Raw genomic sequence first — 21,843 nt, forward strand, 5'->3', positions numbered from 1 at the left:
TCTATACCTCTCATGATTTTGTACACCTCAATCAGGTCCCCCCTCAACCTCCGTCTTTCTAATGAAAATAATCCTAAGCTACTCAACCTCTCTTCATAGCTAGCGCCCTCCATACCAGGCAACATCCTGGTGAACCTCCTCTGCACCCTCTCCAAAACATCTACATCCTTTTGGTAATGTGGCGACCAGAACTGCACACAGTATTCCAAATGTGACCGAACCAAAGTCTTATACATCTGTAACATGACCTGCCAACTCTTGTACTCAATACCCCGTTCGATGAAGGAAAGCATGCCGTATGCCTTCTTGACCACTCTATTGACCTGCGTTGCCACCTTCAGGGAACAATGGACCTGAACACCCAAATCTCTCTGTACATCAATTTTCCCCAGGACTTTTCCATTTACTGTATAGTTCACTCTTGAATTGGATCTTCCAAAATGCATCACCTCGCATTTGCCCGGATTGAACTCCATCTGCCATTTCTCTGCCCAACTCTCCAATCTATCTATATTCTGCTGTTTCTCTGACAGTCCCCTTCACTATCTGCTACTCCACCAATCTTAGTGTCGTCTGCAAACTTGCTAATCAGACCACCTATACTTTCCTCCAAATCATTTATGTATATCACAAACAACAGTGGTCCCAGCACGGATCCCTGTGGAACACCACTGGTCACACGTCTCTATTTTGAGAAACTCCCTTCCACTGCTACTCTCTGTCTCCTGTTGCCCAGCCAGTTCTTTATCCATCTAGCTCGTACACCCTGGACCCCATGCGACTTCACTTTCTCCATCAACCTACCATGGGGAACCTTATCAAACACCTTACTGAAGTCCATGTATATGACATCTACAGCCCTTCCCTCATCAATCAACTTTGTCACTTCCTCAAAGAATTCTATTAAGTTGGTAAGACATGACCTTCCCTGCACAAAACCATGTTGCCTATCACTGATAAGCCCATTTTCTTCCAAATGGGAATAGATCCTATCCCTCAGTATCTTCTCCGGCAGCTTCCCTACCACTGACATCAAGCTCACCAGTCTATAATTACCTGGATTATCCCTGCTACCCTTCTTAAACAAGGGGACAACATTAGCAATTCTCCAGTCCTCCGGGACCTCATCCGTGTTTAAGGATGCTGCAAAGATATCTGTTAAGGCCCCAGCTATTTCCTCTCTCGCTTCCCTCAGTAACCTGGGATAGATCCCATCCGGACCTGGGGACTTGTCCACCTTAATGCCTTTTAGAATACCCAACACTTCCTCCCTCCTTATGCCGACTTGACCTAGAGTATTCAAACATCTATCCCTAACCTCAACATCCGTCATGTCCCTCTCCTCGGTGAATACCGATGCAAAGTACTCGTTTAGAATCTCACCTATTTTCTCTGACTCCACGCATAACTTTCCTCCTTTGTCCTTGAGTGGGCCAATCCTTTCTCTAGTTACCCTCTTGCTCCTTATATATGAATAAAAGGCTTTGGGATTTTCCTTAACCCTGTTTGCTAAAGATATTTCATGACCCCTTTTAGCCCTCTTAATTCCTCGTTTCAGATTGGTCCTACATTCCCGATATTCTTCCAAAGCTTCGTTTTTCTTCAGCCTCCTAGACCTTATGTATGCTTCCTTTTTCCTCTTAGCTAGTCTCACAATTTCACCTGTCATCCATGGTTCCCTAATCTTGCCATTTCTATCCCTCATTTTCACAGGAACATGTCTCTCCTGCACGCTAATCAACCTCTCTTTAAAAGCCTCCCACATATCAAATGTGGATTTATCTTCAAACAGCTGCTCCCAATCTACATTCCCCAGCTCCTGCTGAATTTTGGTATAGTTGGCCTTCCCCCAATTTAGCACTCTTTTTTTAGGACCACTCTCGTCTTTGTCCATGAGTATTTTAAAGCTTACGGAATTGTGATCACTATTCCCAAAGTAGTCTCCTACTGAAACTTCAACCACCTGGCCGGGCTCATTCCCCAACACCAGGTCCAGTATGGCCCCTTCCCGAGTTGGACTATTTACATACTGCTCTAGAAAACCCTCCTGGATGCTCCTTACAAATTCTGCTGAATCTAGACCTCCAACACTAAGTGAATCCCAGTCAATGTTGGGAAAATTAAAATCTCCTATCACCACCACCCTGTTGCTCCTACATCTTTCCATAATCTGTTTACATATTTGTACCTCCATCTCACGCTCGCTGTTGGGAGGCCTGTAGTACAGCCCCAACATTGTTACCGCACCCTTCCTATTTCTGAGTTCTGCCCATATTGCCTCACTGCTCGAGTCCTCCATAGTGCCCTCCTTCAGCACAGCTGTGATATCCTCTTTGACCAGTAATGCAACTCCTCCACCCCTTTTACCTCCCTCTCTATCCCGCCTGAAGCATCGATATCCTGGGATATTTAGTTGCCAAACGTGCCCTTCCCTCAACCAAGTCTCAGTAATAGCAATGACATCATACTTTTGTTTGGGACGGGAACATGTCGCTTTCAAACTAAATTTGGAATTCAATTTTGTGATCACTTTTTCTCAGTGGAACTTTTACTATGAGATTGCTAATTAACTTTGCCTCATTGCACAATACTATATCTAAAATAGCTTTATCTTTCATTGGTTCCATGCTGTATTGGTCCAGGAAACTGACACAAATGCATTCTACAAACCCATGTTTCAGACCACTTTAGTGAATTTGATTGGTCCAGTGTATATGAAGATTAAAGACCCCCACAATTATTATATTGTCTTTGTTACAAGCTCCAATTATTTGTTCCTTAATGCTCTGTCCAAGTGTATTACTACTGTCAGAGGATCTGTAAACTGCTCCACCAGCGTTTTCTGACACTTCTTATGCCTAATCTCCACCCCATACTGATTGTACTTCCTGATCTTCTGAGGCAAGATCCTTACACACTACAGTCCTTATGTCATCCTTTACGATCAGGGATACTCCTCCTTCACAATGGTTAAACAACAACAACTTGCATTTATGTACCACCTTTAATGTAGTAAAATATCCCAAGGTGCTACTGCTACAACATAACTTGCATCCATAGACTGCTTTATATGCAGAAAAATACCCTCAGATTTGTCACATACATGCGAGCAAATAGAATTATCATCTTAAGAGGAGCTGTTTGGGTATCTGTTGAGAAAAAGATTGAGGGACGTAGGACTGATGAATCTTTTTGCGAGGAAAGGCTGGTGAAATAACTTAGCGTTCTTAAACTGGGGATCCGCGTGCGGTAATAGGGTCTGGAAATCCACAATCGGTAATCATACACAGACTGGGTGCAGCAAGATTGATGGGCTGAATGGTCTTTTCTTGTTCTGAGGCTTTCCTCAGATTTTTGGATTCCATATTATCCTTCTGTGCTGATACTGGCTCCATTATGTGGTGAGATTCTTTGAGATTATATGGCTCATTCACTGTTTGTTCCTGTGTAGTTGGATCAGTTGATATTACTCCCTATCTGTATTGGATCAGTTGATATTACTCCCTATCTGTATTGGATCAGTTGATATTACTCCCTATCTGTATTGGATCAGTTGATATTACTCCCTATCTGTATTGGATCAGTTGATGTTACTCCCTATCTGTATTGGATCAGTTGATATTACTCCCTATCTGTATTGGATCAGTTGATGTTACTCCCTATCTGTATTGGATCAGTTGATATTACTCCCTATCTGTATTGGATCAGTTGATATTACTCCCTATCTGTATTGGATCAGTTGATGTTACTCCCTATCTGTATTGTATCAGTTGATATTACTCCCTAACTGTATTGGATCAGTTGATATTACTCCCTATCTGTATTGGATCAGTTGATGTTACTCCCTATCTGTATTGGATCAGTTGATATTACTCCCTATCTGTATTGGATCAGTTGATATTACTCCCTATCTGTATTGGATCAGTTGATGTTACTCCCTATCTGTATTGGATCAGTTGATATTACTCCCTAACTGTATTGGATCAGTTGATATTACTCCCTATCTGTATTGGCACTGCCTCTAACCAACTGCATCCACACATCTTCACATGTGAAATATTTCTAATCTTGTTTGACTTTTTAATTTTGGCCCTGGGTTCCCTCTTCCTGTTAAATAGCCTTCTTGTATCATTATCATCCATACGGAATGACACTTTAAGCACCTGGATCATCTGCCCCAATGTCATCTTTTCTCTGTTGAAAATAGGTTCAGCTCAGTAAAATAATTGTTCTGTAAACACCATCCTGGACCACAGGCAGCACTGGTTGAGGGAACAGCCTGTGCATTCTCAATATATGTGCCTAGGATGTACACAGTGCTTTGCATGCACTTTTGCAAACTTACCTTCATCGTTCTCTCCTTGTAATGTCGGGCAACGGTTCTCAAACTTTTTTGGTTGAATGAACCCCTTTTAAATGTATTAGTAATCATAGACCATAGCCCCTTAAATTAAAACATTATATAATACTCAAAATATGAAGGTGCTGCATGGGAAGAGTGTTTTAATAATTTTTAAACATAACACATATTTACCAATAGATATCAGGGACACGGGTATGCCTGCTTCCCACTGGGGAGTCTGCCTATCCCTGGCAAGAACACAGAGAAAGAAGAAACCTGGAGAGAGGAGCCAGAAGAAAACAGAGTACGGAGAACACACGAGGAGAACAGAGGAAACGCAGGAAAACTGAGGAAGCACAGCAAGGAGCTGGGGGGAGCAGAGCATGGAGAGAGCAGGATCCCAGAGAAAGCAGGAACCCGGAGACAGCAGGAACCCAGAGACAGCAGGAACCCGGAGAGAGCCAGAGCCCGGAGAGAGCCGGAGCCCGGAGAGAGCCGGAGCCCGGAGAGAGCCGGAGCCCGGAGAGAGCTGGAACCCAGAGAGAACTGGATCCCGGAGGGAGCAGGAGCCCGGAGGGAGCAGGCACCGGAGAGAGCAGGAGCCCGGAGAGAGCAGGAGCCTGGAGAGAGCTGGAGCCAGGAGAGAGCTGGAGCCGGGAGAGAGCTGGAGCCCGGAGAGAGCAGGAGCCCGGAGAGAGCTGGAGAACGGAGAGAGCTGGTGCCCGGAGAGAGCAGAAGCCCGGAGAGAGCTGGAGAACGGAGAGAGCAGGAGCCCGGAGAGAGCTGGAGAACGGAGAGAGCAGGAGCCCGGAGAGAGCTGGAGCCCGGAGAGAGCAGGAGCCCGGAGAGAGCAGGAGCCCGGAGAGAGCCGGAGCCCGGAGAGAGCCGGAGCACAGAGGGAGCAGGATTCCAGAGTGAGCCGGAGCCGGGAGGGAGCCGGAGCCGGGAAAGAGCTGGAGCCCGGCGAGAGCTGGAGCCCGGAGCGAGCCGGAGAACAGAGAGAGCAGGAGCCCGGAGTGAGCCGGAGCCGGAGAGAGCCGGAGCCGGAGAGAGCCGGAGCCGGGAGAGAGCAGGAGCCGGGAGAGAGCAGGAGCCGGGAGAGAGCAGGAGCCCGGAGAGAGCAGGAGCCCGGAGAGAGCTGGAGCCCGGAGAGAGCTGGAGCCCGGAGAGAGCTGGAGCCCGGAGAGAGCTGGAGCCCGGAGAGAACAGGAGCACGGAGAGAGCAGGAGCCCGGAGAGAGCTGGAGCGCAGGAGAGCCGGAGCCAAAATCCTAAACCTGGAAAGATCAGGAGACCAGAGAGAGCAGGAAACCAGAGAATGCAGAGCCCGGAGAGAGCAGGAGACCAGATAAAGCAGTAGGGGAGCAGAGGAAGAGCAGGAGCACTGAGCAGATCAGAGAGTGAGAGCTGGATTATAGGGAGAGCAGGGAACAGAGAATGCCGGAACCCAGAGAGAACAGGGGCCCGTAGAGAGCAGGAACCCAGAAAGAGCAGGGGCAATGAAAGCACACTAGAGGAGCAGGGGGAAAAAGCAGGAATGTGGGGGACCAGTGCACGCCTCTGGTAACAGATCACTCATTTACTCTTGACCACGGTACTCTGGGCTGTTGCCTACCTGTAATTCGCCTTGTGTCGTAGAACCCCTGAAGGTCTCTGCAGACCCCCGAGGTCCGCGGACCCCAGTTTGAGAACCAGTGATCAAGGTCTCTAAGTGTTATTAGCCCAAAGAAGATAGGTCAAGCATTGCCTGAAATATCCCAACCCATGGAAACATGGCATGGTAAGTGATGGACACTGAAGAGATTCCCTCAGTGTGAAGACATTCTCCTTTCAAACAGAAATGTGCTGAATGCAGATCACTCTGCTCATTATGTTCTTGTTAAAGTAATGAGACAGAATGAAGACAGTTAACATTTCTCCCTGGAGTGGGTGTTTGCATTAGGTGTGATTAAGCAACAGGTTTTAACCCACTTGCTCACCAAGTATCGGAGACAGCAGAACTTCTGCTAAATCACAGAAAGGATCTGCGACTGTGTGAGAGAGACCGAGACTTCCTCTCTCTCCTTCTTCTGTCGAAAGTAAAGGATGACAGGTGCTATACTGAAATTAAATCTCTGAGTAATATTGACATGTAACTTTCACCAGTGGCAGTGAGTTACGTAATTCTTGACTTAATTTCTATAACTTGCCAGTGCTTTGTTTATTCATTACACACTATTTTTAAAAGGTCAATTAAAGCAGCTAAAATGGAATTTATTGTCCACTTGTACTATCTTCTCTGTGATTGGACAGTTTAGCCAGTTGATGGCATCTTAAAGTTAGGCATAACTTTTTCAATCAATGGGTAATAAAATGTGTGCAATGAAGCACCCGCAAAGGATATTGAAGTGGATAGTATAAATGGATTCAATTAGATTAGTTCTTGCAGAAAGCAAGGATTTGTGTTAAGCCTAATGACTTCAGTGCTGGTCTGCAACTGAACAGTAATTTAGTTAGTGCTGGTTTTAGATATATAAATATATATATATATAAAACTTGCATTTATATAGCACTTTTCACAGGACTTCTCAAAGCACTCGACAGCAAATGAAGTACTTTGAAGTGTAGTCACAGTTGTAATGTAGAAAACACGGCAGCCCGTTTCTGCACAGTAAGCTCTCACAAACAGAAAAGTGATAATGATGAGATCATGTTAGTTGAGGGATAAAATTAGCTCGGATATAGGAGAGAACTAGTTGCTTTTCTTTGAAATAGTTCTATAGGATCTTTTATGTCCACCTGAGATATTAGATGGAGCTTCGTCTAATGTCTCATCAAAAAGGCTGCACCTTTGACATTGCAACACCCCCTCAGTACAGCACTGCCGGCTTAGATTTTGTGCTCATGTCTCTGGAGTGGATCTTGAACCCACAGCCTTATGACTCAGTGGTGATAGAGCTACAATGCTAAACCCTGGCGGACATCCTCATTTACCTCATGTACAAAATCATGAGAGGTATAGACAGGGTGGATAGCAAGAAGCTTTTTCCCAGAGTGGGGGATTCAATTACTAGGGGTCACGAGTTCAAAGTGAGAGGGGAAAAGTTTAGGGGGGGGATATGCGTGGAAAGTTCTTTACGCAGACGGTGGTGGGTGCCTGGAACGCGTTGCCAGCGGAGGTGGTAGACACGGGCACGATAGCGTCTTTTAAGATGTATCTAGACAGATACATGAATGGGCAGGAAGAAAAGAGATACAGACCCTTAGAAAATAGGCGACATGTTTAGATAGAGGATCTGGATCGGCGCAGGCTTGGAGGGCCGAAGGGCCTGTTCCTGTGCTGTAATTTTCTTCGCTCTTCTTCGTTCTTCGTTCTTCATACCACCTATTTTCCTAATACTACAATATTATTATGGACTGAAGGTTGGGGCTTACCACTGAAGCAGTGAAGACTCATGTTATAATCACTAACCTTGACATCATTGCTTATTAAGATGACAGGCCATAGGGTTACTCCAGTGGCCTTATCTCAACCCGATGCTGTCTGTGAGTGTGAATGCCTTTCTGACTGACTGCACAGGTTTGCCGTATTAACCTACAAAAAGCAATGCTAATACAGGTGCAAGCTTTCCTTAGCCCTCATATTGAACCAGTCTTGTTGCAGTGGATGCAGTCTGTGAGCTAGACTAAGAACATAGGAACAGGAAGAGGCCATTCAGCCCCTCACATCTGTTCTACCATTCCGTTAGATCCTGGCTGATCTGTATCTTAACTCCATCTACCCGCCTTGGTTTCCTAACCCTTAATACCCTGACCTAACAGAAAGGTGTCAATCCCAGTTTTGAAATTTTCAATTGACCCACAGTCTCAACAGCTTTTTGGAGGAAGGAGTTCCAAATTTTCACGACCCTTTGTGTGAAGAAGTGCTTCCTGACATCACCCCTGAACGGCCTGGCTCGAATTTTAAGTTTATGCCTCCTTGTTCCGAACTCCCCCACCAGAGGTAATAGATTCTTTCTACTTACCCTATCGACTGCTTTATTCATCTCAACACTTCAATTAGATCATATCTTCATCTTCCATACTCAAGGAAGTACAAGACGAGTCCATGCAACTTATAATTTAACCCTTTTAATCCCAGTATTATTCTGATGAATGTGCAATTCACTCCAAGGCCAATACATTTTTTCTGAGATATGGTTTCCAGAATTGAACACAATCCTCCAAAAGCAACTATTTAGTTAAAGTTGAGCTGTTGTGTACGTTGGCTGAAGCATCATTTTTTTTTATTGTAGGTATTGACATTCAGTTCTCTACTAACCCTGGAACAGGCAGAGAGTGATCATTAAGTACAGGAAGGGACTGCCTGCGATGTAAGTTTGCAAATCCCAAAGGGAGTGTTTCTATATCGGGATCCTTCCCTGTACCAGTGGATTCCATAGGGAAGAGTGGTAAAAAAAAGAAAACAAAGACTTTCATTTATATAGCACCATTCACATCCTCAGGATGTGCCAAAGCACTTTACAGTCAATGAAGTACGTTTTCTGAAGTGTGGTCACTGTTGAAATGGAGGAAATACGGCAGCTTATTCGCAGACAACAAGCTCCCACAAACAGCAATGAAGTAATGAGCAGATAATTTGGCTTTACAGGCATTTATTTGAAGTGTAGTCACTGTTGTAATGTAGGGAAACGCTTCAGCAAATTTGTGCACAGCAAGCTCCCGAAAAACAGCAATGGGATAATGAACAAATCAGCTGTTTTAATGATGTTGGTTGCGGAATAAATATTGATCAGGACACTGGGGAGAACTTCCCTGCTCTTCTTCGAAATAGTACCATAGGACGATTTGTGTCAGAGGTGCCATCTTTCAAATGAGACATTAAACCGAGGCCCTGTCGGCACTCTCAGGTGGACGTAAAAGATCCCATGGCACTATTTTGAAGAGAAGGGGCGTTCCGGCTGGTATCCTCGCCAATATTTATTTCTCAACCGACACCACAAAAACAGATGAGGTCGTGAAAGGTGCTATTTAATTTCACATTCTTTCATTTACATCAGCTAGCACATGGTGCCATGAAGGGGAGTTGAAGTTGGAGAATAGAGGATTGAGAGAGCATGAGGTGAGTAATGTAAACGATGAGCTTTATGAGGGTAGGTGTGGGAAGAACCAGATACTGCAAAAGAAGGTGATCTTGGGCTAGAGTGAGTAGAAGAGAGAAAGGGGACATGGCTTTAAACTTTGGTTGGGGAGTAAAATGGGTGTAATGGATTGTGGCCCTTATACACACCATCTCAAGCATAATATAGTTCTACTTCTGAAACACCTATCATCCAGTTTAGCACGAAGTCATCCAATTTATAAGGTCCTGGTTTGTGTTGAAGCAGTTGGTCTTCTGTGGGGAGTGTGGAAATTGATTTCAATTCCCTTGGGCTAGGGCACAGAAAGAACAAAGAGGATTCAAATTCTAATTGCAGTCCCGCGACCCATGCTGCAACGTGTGAGTGCGTTCAAATCTCTGTCAGGACCGGGCTCGGCTGTGCTGCCTGTTACAGTTAAATAGCCCTCTCACCTTCACTGAGTACAATCACCCATGACGTACCAGAGGGCTACTAGTGCCACTGGAATGGTTCCTGCAGCAGGAGTAAGGGGAGAAAATTGGCCAAAGCATAATCTAGGTTAAAATGGCTTATCTCAACTGGATAGTGTTACTGTTACGCTGTGATTGAGTGTAAATCGTATGGACACAATTCAGTCCCGGCTCACTGATTGCAAGAAGCAAAATAAATTTGTCATATGCAGAGAGCAGTCTTTTAATGTCATCCTTAATTGATTCCTATTAACCAAACCAGCCTCTTATCTCCTTAGCTTGAGCAGGTTTATATCTACATTCACTAGATCTGTCTGGGGCTCCATGTTGTGTGGATTTAAGAAAGCTATAAAAAGAGCACTGGTGAAGTTCATATGGGGTAAGTTTTAAATCAGAGCATAGGAGCATTTGGACATGGGAGCTGCCACTAGGTGCCATCTGAAAACACTGGGCACACTTTAGGGATTGTTAGGGGGTAGCAAAAAGCTGTCTTTAAGATTACACATTAAACCAAGGCTACGTTATGGTGGAGAGCAGGGAAGTTCATCCCAGTGTCCTGGGCAAATATCTTATCCCTCAACTAACACCTCTGAAACAGATCATTCTTGGTCATTATCTCATTGCTGTTTGTGGGAGCTTTCTGTGCATAACTTGGCTGCTGCATTTCTTCACATTTTTTTTATTCATTCATGGGATGTGGGCATCACTGGCTATGCCAGCATTTATTGCCCATCCCTAATTGCCCTTGAGAAGGTGGTGGTGAGCTGCCTTCTTGAACCGCTGCAGTCCATGTGGGGTAGGTATACCCACAGTGCTGTTAGGAAGGGAGTTCCAGGATTTTGACACAGCGACAGTGAAGGAATGGCGATGCAGTTCCAAGTCAGGATGGTGTGTGACTTGGAGGGGAACTTGCAGCTGGTGATGTTCCCATGCATCTGCTGCTCTTGTCCTTCAAGGTGGTAGAGGTTGCGGGTTTGGAAGGTGCTGTCTAAGGAGCCTTGGTGTGTTGCTGCAGTGCATCTTGTAGATGGTATATACTGTTGCCACTGTGCGCGGTGGTGGAGGGAGTGAATGTTTGTGCATGGTGTGCCAATCAAGCAGGCTGCTTTGTTCTGGATGGTGTCGAGCTTCTTGAGTGTTGTTGGAGCTGCATCCATCCAGGCAAGTGGAGAGTATTCCATCACAGTCCTGACTTGTGCCTTGTAGATGGTGGACAGGCTTTGGGGAGTCAGGAGGTGAGTTACTCACCGCAGGATTCCTAGCCTCTGACTTGCTCTTGTAGCTACAGTATTTATATGGCTACTCCAGTTCAGTTTCTGGTCAATGGTAGCCCCGACGATGTTGACAGTGGGGGATTCAGCAATGGTAATGCCATTGAATGTCAAGGGGAGATGGTTAGACTCTCTCTTGTTGGAGATGGTCATTGCCTGGCACTTGTGTGGGCCGAATGTTACTTGTCATTTATCAGTCCAAGCCCTGATATTCTCCAGGTCTTGCTGCATTTCTACACAGACTGCTTCAGTATTTGAGGAGTCGCGAATGGTGCTGAACATTGTGCAATCATCAGTGAACATTCCCACTTCTGACCTTATGATTGAAGGAAAGTCATTGATGAAGCAGCTGAAGAAGGTTGGGCCTAGGACACTACCCTGAGGAGCTCCTGCAGTGATGTCCTGGAGCTCAGATGATTGACCTCCAACAACGACAGTCATCTTCCTTTGCGCGAGGTATGATTCCAACTGGCTAAGAGTTTTCCCCGGTTCCCATTGACCTCAGTTTTGCTAGGGCTCCTCGATGCCATACTCGGTCAAATGCTGCCTTGATGTCAAGGGCTGTCACTCTCACCTCACCTCTTGAGTTCAGGCCTTTTGTCCATGTTTGAACCAAGGCTGTAATGAGGTCAGGAGCTGAGTAGCCTTGGCGGAACCCAAACTGAGCATCACTGAGCTGGTTATTGCTAAGCAAGTGCTGCTTGATGGCACTGTTGATGACACCTTCCATCACTTTACTGATGATTGAGAGTAGACTGATGGGGCGGTAATTGGCCGGGTTGGACTTGTCCTGCTTTTTGTGTACAGGACATACCTGGCCAATTTTCCACATTGCAGGGTAGATGCCAGTGTTGTAGCTACACTGGAACAGCTTGGCTAGGGGAGCGGCAAGTTCTGGAGCACAGGTCTTCAGTACTATTGCCGGAATATTGTCAGGGCCCACAGCCTTTGCAGTATCCAGTGCCTTCAGTTGTTTCTTGATATCACGCCGAGTGAATCGAATTGGCTGAAGTCTGGCATCTGTGATGCTGGGGACTTCAGGAAGAGGCCGAGATGGATCATCAACTCGGCACTTCTGGCTGAAGATTGTTGCAAATGCTTCTGCCTTATCTTTCGCACTGATGTGCTGGGCTCCCCCATCATTGAGGATGGGGATATTTGTGGAGCCACCTTCTCCAGTTAGTTGTTTAATTGTCCACCACCATTCACGACTGGACGTGGCAGGACTGCAGAGCTTAGATCTGATCCATTGGTTATGGGATCGCTTAGCTCTGTCTATCGCATGCTGCTTACGCAGTTTGGCATGCAAGTTGTCCTGGGTTGTAGCTTCACCAGGTTGACACCTCATTTTGAGGTATGCCTGGTGCTGCTCCTGGTATGTCCTCCCGTCCTCTTCATTGAACCAGGGTTGGTCTCCTGGCTTGATGGTAATGGTAGAGTGGGGGATATGCTGGGCCATGAGGTTACAGATTGTGGTTGAGTACAATTCTGCTGCTGCTGATGGCCCACAGCGCCTCGTGGATGCCCAGTTTTGCATTACTAGATCTGTTTGAAATCTATCCTATTTAGCACGGTGATAGTGCCACACAACACGATGGACGGTATCCTCAATGTGAAGGCGGGACTTCGCCTCCACAAGGACTGTGCAGTGGTCACTCCTACCAATACAGTCATGGACAGAAGCATCTGCAGCAGGCAGATTGGTGAGGACAAGGTCAAGTATGTTTTTCTCTCGTGTTGATTCCCCAACCACCTGCCACAGACCCTGTCTAGCAGCTATGTCTTTTAGTACTCGGCCAGCTCAGTCAGTAGTGGTGCTACCGAGCCACTCTTGGTGATGGACATTGACGTCCCCCACTCAGAGTACATTTTGTGCCCTTGCCACCCTCAGTGCTTCCTCCAAGTGGTGTTCAACATGGTGGAGTACCGAGTCATCAGCTGAGGGAGGGCAGTAGGTGGTAATCAGTAGGAGGTTATCTCGCCCATGTTTGACCTGATGCCATGAAAATTCATGGGGTCCGAGTCGATGTTGAGGACTCCCAGGGCAACTCCTCCCTACTATAGACTACTGTCCCGCCACCTCTGCTGGGTCTGTCCTGCTGGTGGGTAGGATATACCCAGGGATAGTGATTGCAGTGTCTGGGACGTTGTCTGTGAGGTATGATTCCATGAATATGACTATGTCAGGCTGTTGCTTGACTAGTCTGTGGGACAGCTCTCCCAACATTACAATAGTAACTACACCTCAAAAGTACTTCATTGGCTGCAAAGTGCTTTGGGACATCCTGAGGTTGCGAAAGGTATGTTCTTTTTTAATTTGAAGACCTTAAGCCCCACAGATGCTATGAACAGCTTTCTATAATAATAACCAGTATACTTCCGAATGCCATGATGAATATTAATAACCTGATGAGTTCAGGAGACTACCAGTGAGTCAGCCACTGTGATGGGATCATGTAGACAACATGCACCCACTTCACCTCCAAACATGTTATTAACATCTGGAATTGACCGTGCCAATTGAGCAGAAGATAAATGCTAAGAGTCAATATGTTGCTGTCATAGGGCTGTGCTATCAGCTCCCTGACAACAGGTACTTAGGTTTGGAAACCCAATAATTATCCAGGAGATAACACAATAGAGTCATTGAAAATTATATGCTTCTGAAGAAGAATAAAGAAGAGACAAGAGTTATGCAATGACTCAAGGCATTGACTATTCCTGCTGTTACTAAGACACCTTGCTGGATAACAGCTTTCTGCCAGGATCTTTCTTGTCTACACGCCTCTCCTGAAGGCACCCATTCACATTTACTGGAAGATGCTGCCTTGGGCACAATCCAACAACATGACTAAGGGCCCATTCTTCATGTGAGTTCCTGGACAGTGAGAGTTGACCAGCATCAACAGGCAGGTCCGACCCTGGCCTTGACACTTATCCGGGAACCGGCACTTTCCAGGGGAAGTCTGGTCAGTGCACTAGAGCAGAAACTCGGGCTCCTTCTACCCAGGCCTAGAGATCCTGAGCCCAGTCTTACCACCTCCACAGTGCAGAAGTAAAGTGTCCTATCACAATAGGAAGGCCTCAAAGATGCTCACGGATATTGGGGTGGATTTTAACTGGCGAACACTTCTGTTCCACAACAGAGATCAAGCTCTTAATATATGCCATATGACTTGTACTTGTCTATCAAAAGGGGCCTGCTGGCTGAATCCGGTGAGCACCATGGCTTCCCAGCAGTGGGCCTTCCGAAGATGCCATCAGTCAGATCATAAGAACAGAAGAAATAGGAGCAGGAGTAGGCCATTCGGCCCCTCAAACCTGCCCTGCCATTCAACAAGATCATGGCTGATCTGCCCCAGACCTCAACTCCTCTTTCATGCCAGTTCCTCATAGCCCTCAACTCCCCGATATTTCAGAAATCTATCTGCCTTCTCTTTAAATTCTTTCAGTGATCTAGCCTCCACAACTCTCTGCGGTAGAGAATTCCAGACATTCACTACCCTCTGAGAGAAGAAATTCCTTTGCATCTCAGTTTTAAATGAGTGTCCCCTTATTCTGTAACTATGTCCCCTAGTTCGAGATTCCCCCACTAGTGGAAACATCTTCTCAACATCTACCCTGTCAAGCCCTCTCAGAATCTTGTACGTTTCAATAAGATCACCCCTCATTCTTCTAAACTCTAATGAATAAAGACCTAACCTTTTTAGCCGTTCTTGATAAGTCAACCCCTTCATCCCAGGAATCAGCCTCGTGAATCTCTTTTGAATTGCCTCCAATGCATCTCTTTCATAAATACGGGGACCAAAACTGCACACAGTACTCCAGGTGTGGCCTCACCAACATGCTGTACAGTTGTAACAGGACTTCCCTATTTTTAAACTCCAACCCCCAGCAATAAAGGCCAAAATTCCATTTGCCTTCTTAATTGCTTGCTGCACCTGCATGCTAACATTTTGTGTTTCATGCACAAGAACACCCAGATCCCTCTGTGCTGCACTTTTTTGGAGTCTCTCTCCATTTAAATAATAGTTTACCTTTTGATTCTTCCGACCAAAGTGCATGACCTTACACTTTCCGACATTAAACTTCATCTGCCAGGTTTTGGCCCACTCACTCAATCTATCTATATCACCCTGCAGATTCCTTATGTCCTCATCACAACATGCCCTCCCACCTATTTTTGTATCATCAGCAAATTTGGATATTTTATCCTTGTTCCCCGTTTATTTATTTATTTAGAGATACAGCACTGAAATAGGCCCTTCGGCTCACCGAGCCTGTGCCGACCAACAACCACCCATTTATACTAATCCTACATTAATCTCATCTCCCCTACCACATCCCCACCACCTACCTACACTCGGGGCAATTTCCAATGGCCAATTTACCTATCAACCTGCAAGTCTTTGGCTGTGGGAGGAAACCGGAGCACCCGGCGGAAACCCATGCAGACACAGGGAGAACTTGCAAACTCCGCACAGGTAGTACCCAGAATTGAACCCAGGTCGCTGGAGCTGTGAGGCTGCGGTGCTAACCACTGCGCCACCCGTTATCAATTCTCCAGTTGCATCCTCAGAGGGTCCCACGCTCACTTCAGCTACTCTTTTTTTGCATACCCGCAGAAGCTCTTGATGTTTGTTATTATATTTCTTGCTAATTTACTTTCGTAATCAATTTTCTTTCGCTTTATTCGCTTTTTAGTCATCCACTGCTGGTTGCTAAAAAATTCCCAATCCTCTGGCCTACCACTAGTTTTTGACGCTTTGTATGCCTTGGTTTTTGATTGGATACTCTCCTTGAATGCCTTTGCTAACCACGGGTGGTTCATCCTTCTCATCGAGTCCTTCTTTTTCACCGGGATAAATGTTTGCTAAGCATTATGAAATATCTACTTAAATGTCTGCCACTGCTCATCCACTGACCTTCCCCTTAGTCTATTTTCCCAGCCCGCTTTAGACAACTCTTTCTTCATACCTCCGTAATTGCCCTTGTTTAAGTTGAGGACACTGGTTTGAGACCTGAGTTACTCACCCTCAAACTGAATTTGAAATTCTACCATGTTGTGATTGCTACCCCCTAGAGGATCCTTAACTACGATATCTCTTATTAATCCTACCTCATTACACATTACTAGATCGAAAATAGCCTGTTCCCTGGTAGGTTCTGCAACGTATTGCTCTCAGTAACAATCCCTGATGCACGCTACAAATTTGTCTTCCATGTTACCTCTGCCAATCTGATTTGTCCTGTCAATATGCAGATTGAAATCATCCATGACAATTGTAGTGCCCTTCTTACACGCCTCCATTATTTCCTGATTTATACTTTGTCCGACAGTGAGGCAACTCTTCGGGGGCCTATAGACGGCTCCCACCCGTGACTATACCTATACCATTACCCACCACTGCACTTCTTTGGCCTCCTTATCTCGAGAGACAATGGGTAAGCGCCTGGAGGTGGTTAGTGGTGTGTGGAGCAGCGCCTGGAGTGGCTATAAAGGCATATTCTAGAGTGACAGGCTCTTCCACAGGTGCTGCAGAAAAATTTGTTTGTCGGGGCTGTTGCACAGTTGGCTCTTCCCTTGCGCCTCTGTCTTTTTTCCTGCCAATTGCTAAGTCTCTTCAACTCGCCACACCGTCTTTATGGCTGCCCGCCAGCTCTGGCGAACGCTGGCAACTGACTCCCACGACTTGTGATCAATGTCACAGGATTTCATGGCGCGTTTGCAGACGTCTTTAAAGCGGAGACATGGACGGCCGATGGGTCTGATACCAGTGGCGAGCTCGCTGTACAATGTGTCTTTGGGGATCCTGCCATCTTCCATGCAGCTCACACGGCCAAGCCATCTCAAGCGCCGCTGACTCAGTAGTGTGTATAAGCTGGGGATGTTGGCCACCTCGAGGACTTCTGTGTTGGAGATACGGTCCTGCCACCTCATGCCAAATATTCTCCGGAGGCAGCGAAGATGGAATGAATTGAGACGTCGCTCTTGGCTGACATACGTTGTCCAGGCCTCGCTGCCATAGAGCAAGGTACTGAGGACACAGGCTTGATACACTCGGACTTTTGTGTTCCGTGTCAGTGCGCCATTTTCCCACACTCTCTTGGCCAGTCTGGACATAGCAGTGGAAGCCTTTCCCATGCGCTTGTTGATTTCTGCATCTAGAGACAGATTACTGGTGATAGTTGAGCCTAGGTAGGTGAACTCTTGAACCACTTCCAGAGCGTGGTCGCCAATATTGATGGATGGAGCATTTCTGACGTCCTGCCCCATGATGTTCGTTTTCTTGAGGCTGATGGTTAGGCCAAATTCGTTGCAGGCAGCCGCAAACCTGTCGATGAGATTCTGCAGACACTCTTCAGTGTGAGATGTTAATGCAGCATCGTCAGCAAAGAGGAGTTCCCTGATGAGGACTTTCCGTACTTTGGACCACCGCACTGATACCTTCCTTTATTAACAAAGCTACCCCACCTGCTTTTCCTTTTTGCCTATTTTTCCAGAATGTCGAATACCCTTGAATTCCCAGTCTTGGTCACCCTGCAACCACGTCTCTGTAATAGCTATCAAGTTATATTCATTTATTTCTATTTGTGCCGTCAACTCATCTATCTTGTTACAAATGCTGCGTGCATTCAGATAAAGAGCCTTAAGCTTTGACTTTTTACCATTATTACTCATTCTGGTTCTAATTACTGCTTCGCTCTTCTGCTTATATTTTCTGCCCCTTCCTGTCACACTTTGATTACCGTTCGCCTCTTCACTACCCTGCATCTCTGCTCTCTTGTTTCTTCTTGATTTTTTAAAATTTCCCTTCAAATGAACCTTCCCCCTGGGTAATTAGTTTAAAGTACGATCTACAACCCTAGTTATACGATTCGTCAGGACACTGGTCCCAGCATGGTTGAAATGAAGCCCATCCTAACAGAACAGCTCTCTCCTTCCCCAGTACTGGTGCCAGTGCCCCATGAATTGGAACCCATTTCTCCCACACCAATCTTTGAGCCATGCGTTTACTTCTCTAATTTTATTTACCCTACTCCAATTTTCACGTGGCTCAGGTAGTAATTCGGAGATTATTACCTTTAAGGTTCAGCTTTTTAATTTAGCCTCGAGCTGCTCATAGTCCCTCAGCAGAACCTCTTTCCTAGTCCTATCTATGTCGATGGTACCTACGTGGACCATGACAACTGGATTCTTCCCCTCCCAATCCAAGTTCCTCTCCAGCCCAGAAGAGATGTCCTTAACCTTGGCACCAGGTAGGCAACTCAGCCTTCGGGACTTTCTATCTTTGCTGCAGAGAACAGTATCTATTCCCCTAACTATGCTATCCCCTATTACTTCTACATTTCTCTTTTCTCCCCCCCACTTAAATGGCACTCTGAACCACGGTGCTGTGGTCAGTTTGCTCATCCTCCCTGCAGTCTGTGCCCTCATCCACACTGGAAGCAAGAACCTCGTACCAATTGGATAAGGGCTGAGGCTCCTCCAAAGCTAAATTCTGGATCCCCATACCTGCCTCACTCACAGTCACACCCTCCTGTCCCTGACCACGGTCCAAATTTGATGTAATTAATCTGAGGGGTGTGACTGTCTCCTGAAACACAGTGTCCAGGTAACTCTCCCCCTCCCTGATGTGTCGCAGTGTCCGCAGCTCGGACTCCAGCTCATCAACTCTGAGCTGAAGGTCCTCGAGCAGCCAACACTTGCTGCAGATGTGGTCACTGTGGATCACACCAGCGTCCACCAGCTCCCACATACCACAGCTGCAACACATCGCCTGCCCAGCCATCTCTATTCTATTTAATTCATTAATTTGGATGTTAAATATTTGGATGTTTGATTTAAATTAAATTAAATTAAATTGAAAGTAGCTGTTTCAACAATCAATTGTAATTAATACTTCTAGTCCTGCTCTGTGTTTATACTCTCATTTTAACACTCGCTGTTACACTACCACCATTAAAAACATTTGAATTACTCAGCTCCTAATTTTAACCAATACCCTCCCTGCTGGTCCCTTGCTCTCCATATATATGGTAAATTATAAAATCCGCCTTAGTTTTTAGTTTTTATACTAACTAATCGATCAAGTCTTATTTTATATTTGATTAACTTAGATTAAATTAAAACTTACCGGTATACTCACCCCGGCCTGCTTTCTGTTTCCCCGTGATCTCTGCCGATTGTGACCTCACTTTTCAATTTCTGATTAGCCTCTGAACCTCCCGCTCCTGTCCCGCTGCTTCTCTCCGAATCTCCGAGGTTCTGGTGTGCTTTTTGAATGCTCTCCTCTCCCAGAAGAGAAGCAGAAATGAATGGTTAACTTTTCCTTACCTTTTTTGAGGTGGGAAGTTGCAGTTTCCAACCAGTGGTACCAGTGAAAGTCTCCCTCACTGAATTACTCTGAGGTAAGGTGTATTGTTATCTAAGTAATCCAGATTTTACAGAAGTTTGAACACTGATTTCATCAACTCAGAATTAAGAAAGTACTTGCATTATCTAGATAGAGTGCTGCCTTTATCAGTCATGATCGTATTGAATAGCGGAGAAGGGTAGAGGGGCCATATGGTCTACTCCTGCTCCTAGTTCTTATATTACGACATCTCTCCAACATCTCAAAGTGCTTGATATACATGTTTATGTAAATATCCACTGAAACCTTCCCTCAATTGTGTCAATATCTACCCCACTTTCCTTCTAGTGTGTTGATATTCACCCACCCTGATCATTGTACAGATACGCAGCCACCCTGATCATTGTACAGATACCCAGCCACCCTGATCATTGTATAATAACCCACTGACCCTGACCTCATTGTATAAATATATAGGTGATTCTTTCCTGTTCAGTTAAGCTCATAAATCTTATAGGAGGAAGGAGTGAGAAAGCTGAGGAATATTGCATTGTTTGAGGATCTGGGAAAAGAGTTAGAGTGGGAGACAGTGTGGGGAGCCTTGGTTGGAAAAATGAGGATGCAGGAATGCGGCGCAGTGGCGCAGTGGTTAGCACCGCAGCCTCACAGCTCCAGGGACCCGGGTTCGATTCCTGGTACTGCCTGTGTGGAGTTTGCAAGTTCTCCCTGTGTCTGCGTGGGTTTTCTCCGGGTGCTCCGGTTTCCTCCCACAAGCCAAAAGACTTGCAGGTTGATAGGTAAATTGGCCATTATAAATTGTCACTAGTATAGGTAGGTGGTAGGGAAATATAGGGACAGGTGGGGATGTTTGGTAGGAATATGGGATTAGTGTAGGATTAGTATAAATGGGTGGTTGATGTTCGGCACAGACTCGGTGGGCCGAAGGGCCTGTTTCAGTGCTGTATCTCTAATCTAATCTATGTGTGGGTTCCTTTGATTGCAGTTTCCCACTGGGACCATGGGAGCACTCAATTAATTTTCCATGGCCTCACCCCCTCCACTTTTCTGTATCCTGCTTCACTCTGACAAGCCTGCTGAGATCCCTGTACTCCTCCAGTTCTGGCCTCTCGCGCTTCCCCAGTTTCTTTCGCTGCATCATTGGTGACTGTGCCTTCACCTGTCAAGGCCCCAAGCTCTGGAATTCCCTCAGTAAACCTCTCCACCTCTCTAGCTCTCTCCTTTAAATCTCCCTTAAAACCTACCTCTTTGACCAAAGTTTTGATTACCTGTCCTAATATTTCCCTATGTGACTCAATGTCAAGTTTTATGAAGCATGCTGGGACATTTTACTACGCTAGAGGCATATGAATACAATTTGTTATTGTTTTGTTCTTCCAACCATTGAACATATTAGCAAATGGCATTGACATGTTCACATTACGTTCCTCTGCCATGCCAACGTACAAAATGTTCACCCGCTAATAATATCAGACCTCACATCTTACAGTGAATGAGACATGTTTGTGATGTGCTTGATAACTGCGTGTTTATCCAGTTTTTTTAGCACAGTAGTTTCTGTTCAGTCACAGCTTTAAATCAAAGCAGTTCCTGCTTCTCATAATAAACCTTCCCCCATTTTACAAACTCATCATAAATTCAAAGCGGTGTCAGAGTGATATGCACATGCTGCAATAATGCAGCACTTAACACAGTTTCAGGTATGAATCTTTTATTAAAATCATTAAAACTGTAAATATTTTAAAGTTTCAGATAGTCATTCATAATTCAGCTTCTGACCCTGAGTTCAATTTTTATGCTGAAGAAATTCTCAGTCTGAGCAGTACACACTAAGCAGGGAACATAGTTGAGGTCTGATCTGTACAGAGTTCTGGTTAAGGTTAGGGTTAACTGCTGTTACAGCAGTGATGGCACCACAGTTGGCACAAGTATCCCATGGTTTCACACTGTTCACCAGGGCTCCTGCTCATGGTTACTCGCAATGATCCCAAATTGGATGGGGTACAGTGTCTCTGTGTGAGAGGGTGGGGTGTTGCATAGGGTACAGTGTGTCTGAGAGGATGGGGAGTTGGATGGGGTACAGTGTGTGTGAGAGGGTGGGGAGTTGGATGGGGTACAGTGTGTCTCTGAGAGGATGGGGAGTTGGGTGGGGTACAGTGTGTGTGAGAGGGTGGGGAGTTGGATGGGTTCAATGTGTGTCTGAGAGGATGGAGAGTTGGGTAGGGTACAGTGTGTGTGAGAGGGTGGGGAGTTGGATGGGGTACCGTGTGTGTGAGAGGGTGGGGAG

This window comes from Heterodontus francisci, chromosome 9, assembly GCF_036365525.1.
Source record: "Heterodontus francisci isolate sHetFra1 chromosome 9, sHetFra1.hap1, whole genome shotgun sequence".
Lineage (NCBI taxonomy): Eukaryota > Metazoa > Chordata > Chondrichthyes > Heterodontiformes > Heterodontidae > Heterodontus > Heterodontus francisci.